Here is a 12718-nt window from a genome sequence, read left to right as displayed (position 1 = left end):
ATAGCAACAGATAAGCCAATAGGGGAAATCAGTGCAGATCCCCCAAAGCACCCCCATCTCAGGACTTTTTAAAGAGGAAAAATCATCTTGAACATCTCAATATTTCTCAAAGGCAGTAATGAATGAGAATTTATCACATCTGCAACAGACATTTAATAAAAGGCTAAATACTGTTGTCACTCCTTTTTAAGTGTGTAGGAAAGTACTGGGTTGGCCAAAAAGTTATATATATATATATATATATATATATATATATATACGATTATATTATATAATATAATCTTGGTGGCAAGGGTACATTTCCTATACGGCATTTGAGAAAAGGAGTTGTCTTCTTTCAGCCCCCGAGTTGTATCCTTGGGCTGATATGCATCTCTGTTGTGAGCTTCTGAAGGCATACTTTGCCCAGATTCTTTGGGGTTACTCATCTTGGCAACCACCTAGAACCACTCTATTACAGTTCTTCAACAAGATGTCACTCCTTCCTCACAGACTTCAAAATCAGGAAAGAAGGACACAGGGCGGGCTGTGCTCTCTTTAAGTGCCCAGTGTTTATTTCTCTCAATACAATCACCAATTTCTATGGATATACTGATTTTACTAGGGAATTTGGGTAACAGAAGGAATTGGCAATGTATTAAGGAATATTTCAAAATAAGAACCACATGCTGCATGGGACTACCTTTCAGTCCAAAGGCGCCACAATATCAGCACAAGAAAACGGCACCTTTCACGTGACTTGTCTTATAGACACAGTCCAGTTTCTGGCTTACTCCCATTGTCCTGAGATCCATTACCTTCCTGGAGAGTGTCTCTTGTTCACACCTGAACAATGCAAATCCCTCCTCTATTCAGAGAAACCCCAGTCGTTTATCGGAGTGGGCTTTTTGGACTCTACAAGCCAACCAATTCTCCCTTCACTGAGAAAATCTGTGTACTGATTTGCTTTAGTACATTTTCCAAAGCATAAGTAATTCATACTACAATAGTACCACAGAATAAATAGGGAAGAGGAGAAGGTCTAGAGAACAAGCTAGGATAAACTTGGCATTCAGTCCCACTCTGGACCCTGTGATGTCTCCCCATTAGTGTGAGGTGCAGAGATGATTGCTCACTCTTCTTAATCATCCAAATGGTAACTATTGAGTCAAACACAGACACCACTTCCAAAGACAAATCTTGCATTTTCTGAGACAGAAAAGTAAAAATCCAGCTACAAGATAAACATTTTCTTAACTGCCACCTAGTCTGTTCAGCTGCTCAGACTCACTGCAGAGGTAGCACTTTACACATATGTGTCATCTGTACAGAGCAGGACTGTTCTCCTTTATTTCATGCTGCTCACACATGGCCTTTCTGTGCCCGTTGACATGTGAGATGTGATCTGTTACAAAAGGATCTTCATTCCCTTTACCACGCTTCTCCAACAATACCCAGTAGCAATTTTAAAATGTAAAGATCTTACTTTTTTTCTTCAATCTGCCTTTTGAGACAATTCAAAATTTTGATCATGGCTTTCTGAAAGATATTGCTTTGGCATCCAAAGTGCATTTGATTTAATCTAAGAGAGTAAAGTATTTGAGCTTTCTTATTCTTCTGACTAGAAAGATAATTAAATGCATGCTACCCATCCCAGGATATTTTTGCTAAAAAGGGAAGACAGGTTTTATGTAAGGAAGAAGTTTTCAGAATCTTGGGACAGGCCAAGGACCATGAAATTCCTATGAGCTGAATCTATGCTTTGCAGGGGAATTGATGTACCCTTTATTGGTTAAAAGGCACTGCTAACCCCAATCTCAAAATCATGAGTTACTAAATAATAGTCCTGTAAATACTATTAACTAATGATATGCAATAGAGCTTTCTTGGGAAATGAGAGTTATTCCAAGAAGAGAGAGAGTATATTGGAAGCCTATCCTCAGCAGGTGTTATTCTATTTCCATGTCTATTTCCATGGACATAGTCTATGTCCATGCAGCAAAGGCTTCAGTTATTTCAGGTCATGAAGGAGAAACAGGTGCTCCTCTCACCACGTTCTTTTCAGAGACAGTCCCAGCAATTTAAAAAGAGACCAATATTTATCAATTCAACGTTTTACTCAATTAGATTTGGCTTAATATTATACTCTTATAAGGTTAGTACTTTAGCTTTACTGGAAAGCTTTTGGTTATAATCCTGATTGTCATTATAGAATTCTGGTTCTGTTAAGCCATTAGCAATGGCTTATCAAATTAATTTGACACATACATTTTATATTTAAAAGGAAAGGGACTATAAAATAATCATATGAGCCTTATAAGAGTAAATACCCAAAATACAAGGTCCAGAATTAAAGAAGAGGATTACGTGAGATCCATGTGAAAGGTTGATTTGGGATTTGGCAGAAGAACCATTCAGCTATAGCCTGAAGATAAAGAGATACAGGAAAATCAAAAACTAACTGGTAAGGGAGAGGTATGCAAATTGGGCTGTGAGTTGGAGACAGCCTTATTAATTTTCAGGGGAACCTTGCATATAATATCATGTACAAAGAACACTTACATTACAGATTCTGTAGAGATTCACTGAGGAATAGAAAAGAAAAAGGAAGAAAACAAAACAAAATAAAACCAAGGCCAAATCCAGTGCTGTTAAAAGAGTATGTGTATGTGTGTGAGCACATCCACGCTTAAATTCACACCTGCGTTAAAGCTTCATGCTGTCTAGAGCATATCCAATACCTATCACTAGAAATCTGCTTATGGTTTTCATCTTCTAACACATCTTTTGCAAGGAACAGGCCTCCTACATTATTTATATTCAGAAGACTTGTATAATAATGTACAGGTACATTTCCATTACATTGCATGCATTTCTATGAAGGTACTCAATAGCAAAACTGACGTGGAGACTAATGTATCTTGTGCGAGGAGGGTGGCTTCGTGACTAAGTTAGGCTGCATGCCATTTTTACATATCACTACATTATTTTTATTGCCACTGTTAGTTCCTAACATTCATTTTAAAGACTAAGCATCCGTGCCCTTATTTAAGATTTTTCCATCTTCTGAATGATTCTCAGGATTATTCAGCCGAAAGACACTTCGAAGACTATCAAAAAACAATTTATTGAACTAAACTCATTTCCTTAAACTGTCCCTAATGTTTGTCCCACAAAGCATTTGTTTGATGGACCAAATATGTGTGTGTGTGTGTGTGTGTGTGTGCGTTCACTCTTGGATTCTTGGTGTTGTATATTCTATGGGTTTGGACACATGTATAATGACATGTACAATATAATAGAGAGTATTTTCACTGTCCTAAAAATCCTCTGTGCTCTTCTGTTCCTCACTCCCCCAGAGCCCCTGGCAACCACTGATCATTTTATTTTTATTTTTTTGAATTTTCTTTTATTCTTTTTAATACAGCAGGTTCTTATCAGTTATCTATTTTATACATATTACTGTATATATGTCAATCCCAATCTCCCAATTCATCCCACCACCACCAGCCCCCTCCCCGCTTTCCCCCCTAGGTGTCCATACATTTGTTCTCTACATCTATGTCTCTATTTCTGCCTTGCAAAGCAGTTCATCTGTAGCATTTTTCTAGATTCCACCTATATGTGTTAATATACAATATTTGTTTTTCTCTTTCTGATATACTTCACTCTGTATGACAGTCTCTAGGTCCATCCACGTCTCTGCAAATGACCCAATTTCGTTCCTTTTTATGGGTATGCAATATTCCATTATATATATGTACCACTTCTTCTTTATCCATTCATCTGTCAATGAGCATTTAGGTCGCTTCCATGACCTGGCTATTGTAAATAGTGCTGCAATGAACAATGGGGTGCATGTGTCTTTTTGAATTATGGTTTTCCCTGGGTATATGCCCAGTAGTGGGATTGCTGGGTCATATGGTAATTCTATTTTTAGTTTTTTAAGGCACCTCCATACTGTTCTCCATGGTGGCTGTATCGATTACATTCCCACCAACAGTGCAAGAGAGTCCCCTTTTCTCCACACCCTCTCCAGCATTTGTTGTTTGTAGATTTTCTGGTGGTGGCCATTCTGACAGGTGTGAGGTGATACCTCATTGCAGTTTTGATTTGCCTTTCTCTAATAATTACTGATAGAGTGCTTTTCATGTTCCTCTTGGCCATCTGTAGGTCTTCTTTGGAGAAATGTCTATTTAGGTCTTCTGCTCATTTCTTGATTGGGTTGTTTGTTTTTTTAATATTGAGCTGCATGAGCTGTTTATATATTTTGGATATTAATCCTTTGCCCGTTGATTCATTTCCAAATATTTTCTCCCATTCTGAGGGTTGTCTTCTCGTCTTGTTCATAGTTTCCTTTGCTGTGCAAAAGCTTTTAAGTTTCATTAGGTCCCATTTGTTTACTTTTGTTTTTACTTCCATTACTCTAGGAGGTGGGTCCTAGAGTAAAAAAAAAGATTTTGCTGTGATTTATGTCAAAGAGTGTTCTTCCTAGGTTTTCCTCTAAGAGTTTTACAGTATCCAGTCTTACATTTAGGTCTTTAATCCATCTTGAGTTTATTTTTGTGTATGGTGTAAGGGAGTGCTCTAATTACATTATTGTAGCTGTCCAGTTTTCCCAGCACCACTTATTGAAGAGACTGTCTTTTCTCCATTGTATATCCTTGCCTCCTTTGTCATAGTTTAGTTGACCATAGGTGTGTGGGTTTATCTCTGGGCTTTCTATCCCGTTCCATTGATCTATATTTCTGTTTTTGTGCTAGTACCATATTGTCTTGATTACTGTAGCTTTATATCATAGTCTGAAGTCATGGAGTCTGATTACTCCAGCTTGGTTTTTTTCCCTCAAAACTGCTTTGGCTATTCAGGGTCTTTTATGTCTCCATACAAATTTTAAGATTTTTTGTTCTAGTTCTGTAAAAAATGCCATTGGTAATTTGATAGGGATTGCATTGAATCTGTAGATTGCTCTGTGTAGCACAGTCATTTTCACAATATTGATTCTTCCAATCCAAGAACATGGTACATCCCTCCATCTGTTTGTGTCATCTATGATTTCTTTCATCAGTGTCTTATAGTTTTCTGAGTACAGGTCTTTTACCTCCTTTGGTTGGTTTATTCCTAGGTATATCATTCTTTTTCTTGCAATGGTGAATGGGACTGTTTCCTTAATTTCTCTTCCTAATCTTTTGTTGTTAGTGTATAGGAATGCAAGAGATTTCTGTGCATTAATTTTGTATCCTGTAACTTTACCAAATTCATTGATTAGCTCTAGTAGTTTTCTGGTGGCATCTGTAGGATTCTCTATGTATAGAATCATGTCATCTGCAAACAGTGACAGTTTTACTTTTTTTCCAAGTTGGATTCCTTTTATTTCTTTTTCTCCTCTGATTGCCATGGCTAGGACTTCCAAAACTATGTTGAATAATAGTGTCAAGAGTGGACATCCTTGTTTTGTTGTTTTTTTTTTTTTTGCGTTACGTGGGCCTCTCTCTGTTGTGGCCTCTCCCGTTGCGGAGCACAGGCTCCGGATGCGCAGGCTCAGCGGCCACGGCTCATGGGCCCAGCCGCTCCGCGGCATGTGGGATCTTCCCGGACTGGGGCACGAACACGTGTCCCCTGCATCGGCAGGCGAACTCTCAACCACTGCACCACCAGGGAAGCCCCTTGTCTTGTTTTTGATCTTAGAGGAAATGCTTTCAGTTTTTCACCATTGAGAATGAGGTTTGCTGTGGGTTTGCTGCATATACCTTTATTACATTGAGGTAGGTTCCCTCTATGCCCACTTTCTGGAGAGTTTTTATAATAAAACGGTGTTGAATTTTGTCAAAAGCTTTTCCTGCATCTATTGAGATGATCATATGGTTTCTATTCTTCAATTTGTTAATATGGTGTATCACATTGATTGATTTGTGTATATTGAAGAATCCTTGCATCCCTGGGATAAATCCTACCTGATCATGGTGTATGATCCTTTTAATGTGTTACTGGATTCTGTTTACTAGTATTTTTGTTGAGGATTTTTGCATCTATATTCATCAGTGATACTGGTCTGTAATTTTCTTTTGTTGTAGTATCTTTTTCTGGTTTTGGTATCAGGGTGATGGTGGCCTTCTATAATGAGTTTGAGAGTGTTCCTTCCTCTGCAGTCTTTTGGAAGAGTTTGAGAAGGATGGTGTTAGCTCTTCTCTAAATGTTTGATAGAATTCACCTGTGAAGCTACCTGGTCCTGGACTTCTGTTTGTTGGCAGATTTTTAATCACAGTTTCAATTTCATTACTTGTGATCGGTCTGTTCATATTTTCTATTTCTTCCTGGTTCAGTCTTGGAAGGTTGTACCTTTCTAAGAATTAGTGCATTTCTTCCAGGTTGTCCATTTTATTGGCATAGAGTTGTTTTTAGTAGTCTCTTACGATGCTTTGTATTTCTGTGGTATCCATTGTAACTTCTCCTTTTTCATTTCTAATTTTATTGATTTGAGTGCACTCCCTCTTTTTCTTGATGAGTCGGGCTAAAGGTTTATCAGTTTTGTTCATCTTCTCAAAGAACCAGCTTTTAGTTTTATTGATCATTGTTTTTTTTTTCTTCTATTTCATTTATTTCTGCTCTGATCTTTATGATTTCTTTCCTTCTACTAACTTTGGGTTTTGTTTTTTCTTCTTTCTCTTGTTCCTTTAGGTGTATGGTTAGATTGTTTATTTGAGATTTTTCTTGTTTCCTGAGGTAGGACTTTATTGCCTGAACTTCTCTCTTAGAACTGCTTTTGCTGCATCTCATAGGTTTTGGATCATCAGTTTTCATTGTCATTTTGCCGCTAGGTATTTTTTGATTTCCTCTTCGATTTCTTCAGTGATCTCTTGGTTATTTAGTAACGTATTGTTTAGCCTCCAAGTGTTTGTGTTTTTTACATTTTTCCTCCTGTAATTTACTACTAATCTCATAGCATTGTGGTCAGAAAAGACGCTGGATATGATTTCAATTTTCTTGCATTTACCAAGGCTTGATTTGTGACCCAAGATGTGATCTCTCTTGGAGAATGTTCCATGTGCATTTGAGAAGAAAGTGTAATCTGCAGTTTTTGGATGGAATGTCCTATAAATATCAATTAAATCTATCTGGTCTACTGTGTCATTTAAAGCTTGTGTTTCCTTATTAATTTTCTGTCTGGATGATCTGTCCATTGGTGTAAGTGAGATGTTAAAGTCCCCCACTATTATCGTCTTACTGTCAGTTTCCTTTTTTATGGCTGTTAGCAGTTCCCTTATGTATTGAGGTGCTCCTATGTTGGGTGCATATATATTTATAATTGTTTTATCTTCTTCTTGGATTGATCCCTTGATCATTATGTAGTGTCCTTCCTTGTCTCTTGTAACATTCTTTATTTTAAAGTCTATTTTATCTGATATGAGTATTGCTACTCCAGCTTTCTTTTGATTTCCATTTACATGGAATATGTTTTTCCATCCCCTCACTTTCAGTCTGTATGTGTCCCTAGGTCTGAAGTGGGTCTCTTGTAGACAGCATATAGATGGGTCTTGTTTTTGTATCCATTCAACGAACCTGTGTGTTTTGGTTGGAGCATTTAATCCATTCACGTTTAAGGTAATTATCGATATGTATGTTCATTGACCATTTTCTTAATTATTTGGGGTTTGTTTTTGTAGGTCCTTTTTTTCTCTTGTGTTTTCCACTTAGAGAAGTTACTTTAGCATTTGTTGCAGAGCTGGTTTGGTGGTGCTGAATTCTCCTAGTTTTTACTTGTCTGTAAAGCTTTTTATTTCTCTGTCGAATCTGAATGAGATCCTTGTTGGGTAGAGTAATCTTGGTTGTAGGTTCTTCCCTTTCATCACTTTAAATATATCGTGCCACTCCCTTCTGGCTTGTAGAATTTCTGCTGAGAAATCCGCTGTTAACCTTATGGGAGTTCCCTTGTTTGTTATTTGTCATTTTTCCCTTGCTGCTTTTAATAATTTTTCTTTGTCTTTATTTTTGTCAATTTGATTACTATGTGTCTCGGCTTGTTTCTGCTTGGGTTTATCTCGATTGGAACTCTCTGCATTCCTGTACTTGGGTGGCTCTTTCCTTTCCCATGTTAGGGAGGTTTTCAACTATAATCTCTTCAAATATTTTCTCGGGTTCTTTCCCTCTCTCTTCTCCTTCTGGGACCCCTCTAATGCAAATGATGGTGCATTTAATGTTGTCCCAGATGTCTCTTCGGTTGTCTTCATTTTTTTAAATTCTTTTTTCTTTATTCTGTTCTGCAACAGTGAATTCCACCATTCTGTTTTCCAGGTCACTTATCCATTCTTCTGCCTCAGTTATTCTGATATTGATTCCTTCTAGTGTAGTTTTCATTTTAGTTATTATTTTGTTCATCTGTGTTTGCTCTTTAATTCTTCTAGGTGTTTGTTCCTCAATTCTTTAGGTCTTTGTTAAACATTTCTTGCATCTTCTCAATCTTTGCCTCCATTCTTTTTCTGAGGTCCTGGATCATCTTCACTATCATTATTCTGAATTCTTTTCCTCGAAGGTTGCCCATCTCCACTTCATTTCATTGTTTTTCTGGGGTTTAGTCTTGTTCCGTCCTCTGGTACATAGTCCTCTGCCTTTTCATTTTGTCTATGTTTCTGTGAATGCTGTTTTCGTTCCACAGGCTGCAGGACTGTAGTTCTTCTTGCTTCTGCTCTCTGCCCTGTGATGGATGAGGCTGCTAGTGTTGGAGGGTGTCCTGCAGAGGCTGGTGGTGGCTGTGGCTCACCGTGGGGGCGAGAACACTGGCAGCAGAAGTTCTGAGAAGTACTCCTTCATCACTGATCTTTTTAATGTCTCCATAGTTTTGCCTTTTGAAGACTGTCATACAGCTGGAATCATACATACAGCGTGCAAACTTTTCATATTGGCTTCTTTCACTAGTACGATTCATCTAAGTTTTCTCCATGCATTTTCATTGGTTGATAGTTCTTTTTTTAGAGTTGAATAATATCTAATTGTCTGTATATACCAGTTTGTTTATCCATTCACTTACTAAAGGGCATCTTGACTGCTTCCACATTTTGGCAATTATGGATAAAGCTGTTATAAACACTCTTGTGCAGATTTTGTGTTGACATATATTTTCAACTCTTTTGTATTAATACCAAGAAGTGTGATGGCTGGATCTTATAGTAAGGTTATATGTATTTTTATTAAAAAAACACCAAACTAACTGTCCTCCAACGTGGCTGCACCATTTTTCATTCCATGCTTCATTCCATTTTTCATTCCTCCACATCTTTGACAGTATTTGGTGTTGTTCTGGTTTTAGATTTTTGGCCATTCCGATAGGTGTGTAGTGATATCTCACTGTTTTAATTTGCATTCCCCGATGTCATATGATACGGAGGATCTTTTCATACGTTTATTTGCCATCTGTACATCTTCATTAGTGAGGTATCTGTTAACACCTTTGGCTCATTTTTTAATTGGATTGTTTGTTTTCTTATTGTTGAATTTTAAGTTTTTTGTATATTTTGAATAACAGTCCTTTATTAGATGTATCTCTTGCAAATATTTTCTGTCAGTGTGGGGCCTGTCTTCCAATTATCTTGACATTATGTTTCACACAGCAGAAATTTTAATTGTAATGAAATTCAGCTTATATATGATTTCTTTCACAGATCAGGCCTTTGATGTTGTAGCCAAATAGTTTTACCATATCCGAGGTCATCTAGGTTTTCTCCTATGTTATCTTCTAGGAGTTTATAGTTTTGTGTTTTATGTTTAGGTCTGTGATCCATTTTGAGTTAATTTTTGTGAAGGGCATAAGGTCTGTTTCCAGATTCACTTTTTTGCATATGGATTTCCCATTATTCCAGCACCATTTGTTGAAGAGATCATTGTATAGTCTTTTCTCCCTTTGTCAAAGACCAGTTTACTATGCTTAAGTGGATCTATTTCTGATATCTTTACTCTGTTCCATTGATCTATTTGTTTACTCTTACACCAGTACCACTCTGTCTTGATTACTGTAGCTTTACAGTAAGTCTTGAATCAGGCAGTGTCAGGCCCCCAACGATGTTCATCACCTTTAATACTGTGTTGACTTATCTGAGTCCTTTTCCTCTCCATATAAACTTTAGAATCAGTTTGTTGATACCCTCAAAATCATTTGCTGGAGTATGTATCCTTTTTGTCTGACTTCTTTCACTCACCATAATTCATCCACATTAAATCCTATGTCAGTTGTTCGTTTTGCTTTTTTTAATTGCATTGTTGTTTCATTTCTTTTTTGAAAAATTTTTATTGGAGTATAGTTGACTTAAAATGTTGTGTTAGTTTCTCATTTTATAGATATATTGCAACTAAAAATATCATCCATTCACTTATTGAGTGATATTTGGGCTGTTTCCATTTTGGCCTACAACAAATAAGTTACCATGAATGTGTCTTTGTATGAACATATTTTCTCTTAGATAAATACCCAGGGGTAGAATGGCTGGATCATAGTAGGTGAATGACTTACTTTGTAAGAAACCACCAAACTGTTTCCAAAATGACTTCATCACTTTACATTCCCATCATCAATGTATGAAAGGCCTATTTACTTCACCATTAGCAACACTTGGTATGGTCAGTCTTTTTAATATTTTAGCCATTCTAAATAGGTCTGTAGTGATTTCTCATTGTGGTTTTAGTTTGCATTTCCCTAATAATTATTTGGTCATATTTTCATGTGTTTATTTGCCATCCTTGTGTCTTCTTTGGTAAACTTTCTATTCAAGTTTTTTGGCTACATTTTTTAAAAAATGAATTGTTTTCTTATTATTTTGAAAAGTCTTTGTATATTCTGAATATAAGTCCTATGTCAGATATATGCTTTGCAAATATTTTCTCCCAATTTATGGCTTATCTTTTCATTCTCCTGAGGATATCTTTCAAAAGACAGAAGCTTTAAACTTTGATTAATTTAAAATTTGATTTAAAATTTTGACTACAATTGTTCCACTATTGTTCTTGGAAAAGACTGCTCTTTCTCCATTGAAATACCTTTGCATCTATGTCAAAATGAGGTTTTCAGGTCTGTTTTGGAATTCCAGTTCAAGAAGGGAGCACAGGAAGATCCTGCACTCACCTCCTCCCACAGACACACTGATTCTATAGCTACATATGGAACATTTCTGCTTAAAAAAACTAAAGGCTGGCTGAGAGACGAGTACACATCGGGTAAACGAGAAGAAAACCACATCAAGGTGGGTAAGAGGGGCTGGGACACAATCTCACCATAAACCCCACCCTTGATGCAGCAACCCACAACCAGGAAGGAACGTGGAGCCCAGAGCTTCTCCCTGAGGAGGGAGGGGGTGGGATGCCACATCAGACATCCTGACTTTGGGGAAGTACACTTGAGAGACAAGCCCCCCAAACATCTGGGGCTTTAAAAACCAACTAGGGCTCACATCCCAAGACCTAAAAGACTCTAACAATCTGAGAAGCTTCTCTTAAAGGGGTCTGGTGCTTGGACTGACCTGCCCCAGGGCCCAGTTCAGAAAAAGCCATTCATGCCCACACTTAAAGTAAAGGAAGCTCACCTGCTTATATTAAGTGCTGGCCTGAAGGGTGGGCTTCTATATTAACACACACATCCAGGAGCCTGTGAGGACATTCTCTGGGACAGAGACTGGTTGGTGCCATCTTTGCAGTCTCCCTCAGCCAAGCTCCAGAACAACAGTGTCTCCAGGAGGAGAGTTTTTGCATGAGTCTGGTGCTCCAATTTTTGCAGCTGTACCAAGGCAATGCCTCTTGATCACCTGGCACTGGAGGCCAGAAAAGCTTATGTGCCTGGTCCCATGGGACTGTAATAATCAGTAACACACAGAAAGGACATATATGTGTAGGTCTATTTCTGTATGCACTATGTTTCACTGCTCTATTTGTCTATCTTTATGCCAATGCCTCACTATTTGTTTAACCTTAGAGTACGTACTGAACTCTCAAACTTTGTTATTTTTCAAACTTGTTTTGTCTATTCTGAGTCTTTTGCATTTCCAGATGAATTTTATAATCAGCTTAGCAATATCTACAAAAAATGAGCTAAGAGTTTAGTATTGTTTCATTGAATCTATAGATCAAGTTGAGGAGAATTAAAATTTTAAAACTATCAAATCTTTCTACCTTTGAACATAGTATATCTCTCCATTTATTTAGATATATTTTAACTTCTCTCAGCAACATTTTATAGTTTTCAGATTGCAAATCTTATACATATTTTGCGAGATTTCTGCCTATATAATTTATTTTTTATGTTATTTTAAGTGGTATCTTTTAATTTTAATTTCCAATCATAGAAATAAAATTGAGTTTTGTGTATGACTCATTTATCTTACAAACTTGCAGATTAACTTCTTAGTTCTCATAGGTTTTTTTTTGGTAGATTCCCTTGAATTTTCTACGTACATGATTTTGTCTTTGAATAAAACACTTTTACTCCTTCCTTTTCAACTGAATGTCTTTTATTTTATCCTCTCTCACTATTGCAGTGGTCAGTGCAATAGAAAGAGAAAAGGAGTGATGAGAGAACATCTTATTGTTGATCTTGATCTTTGAGGAAAGGCATTTTGCCTTTTACTGTCGAGTATGATGTTAGTATTAATAAATTTCCTTTATCAAAATGATGAAGTTTCCTGCTGTTCCTAGTTTGCTGAGTGTTTTTATCAGGAATGAATGTTGAGTTTTATCAAATGCTCTTCTGCATCTACTTAAG

This window comes from Orcinus orca, chromosome 13 (assembly GCF_937001465.1).
Source record: "Orcinus orca chromosome 13, mOrcOrc1.1, whole genome shotgun sequence".
Lineage (NCBI taxonomy): Eukaryota > Metazoa > Chordata > Mammalia > Artiodactyla > Delphinidae > Orcinus > Orcinus orca.
The sequence above is the reverse complement of the archived record's forward strand: the minus strand, read 5'-3'. Positions refer to the sequence as shown.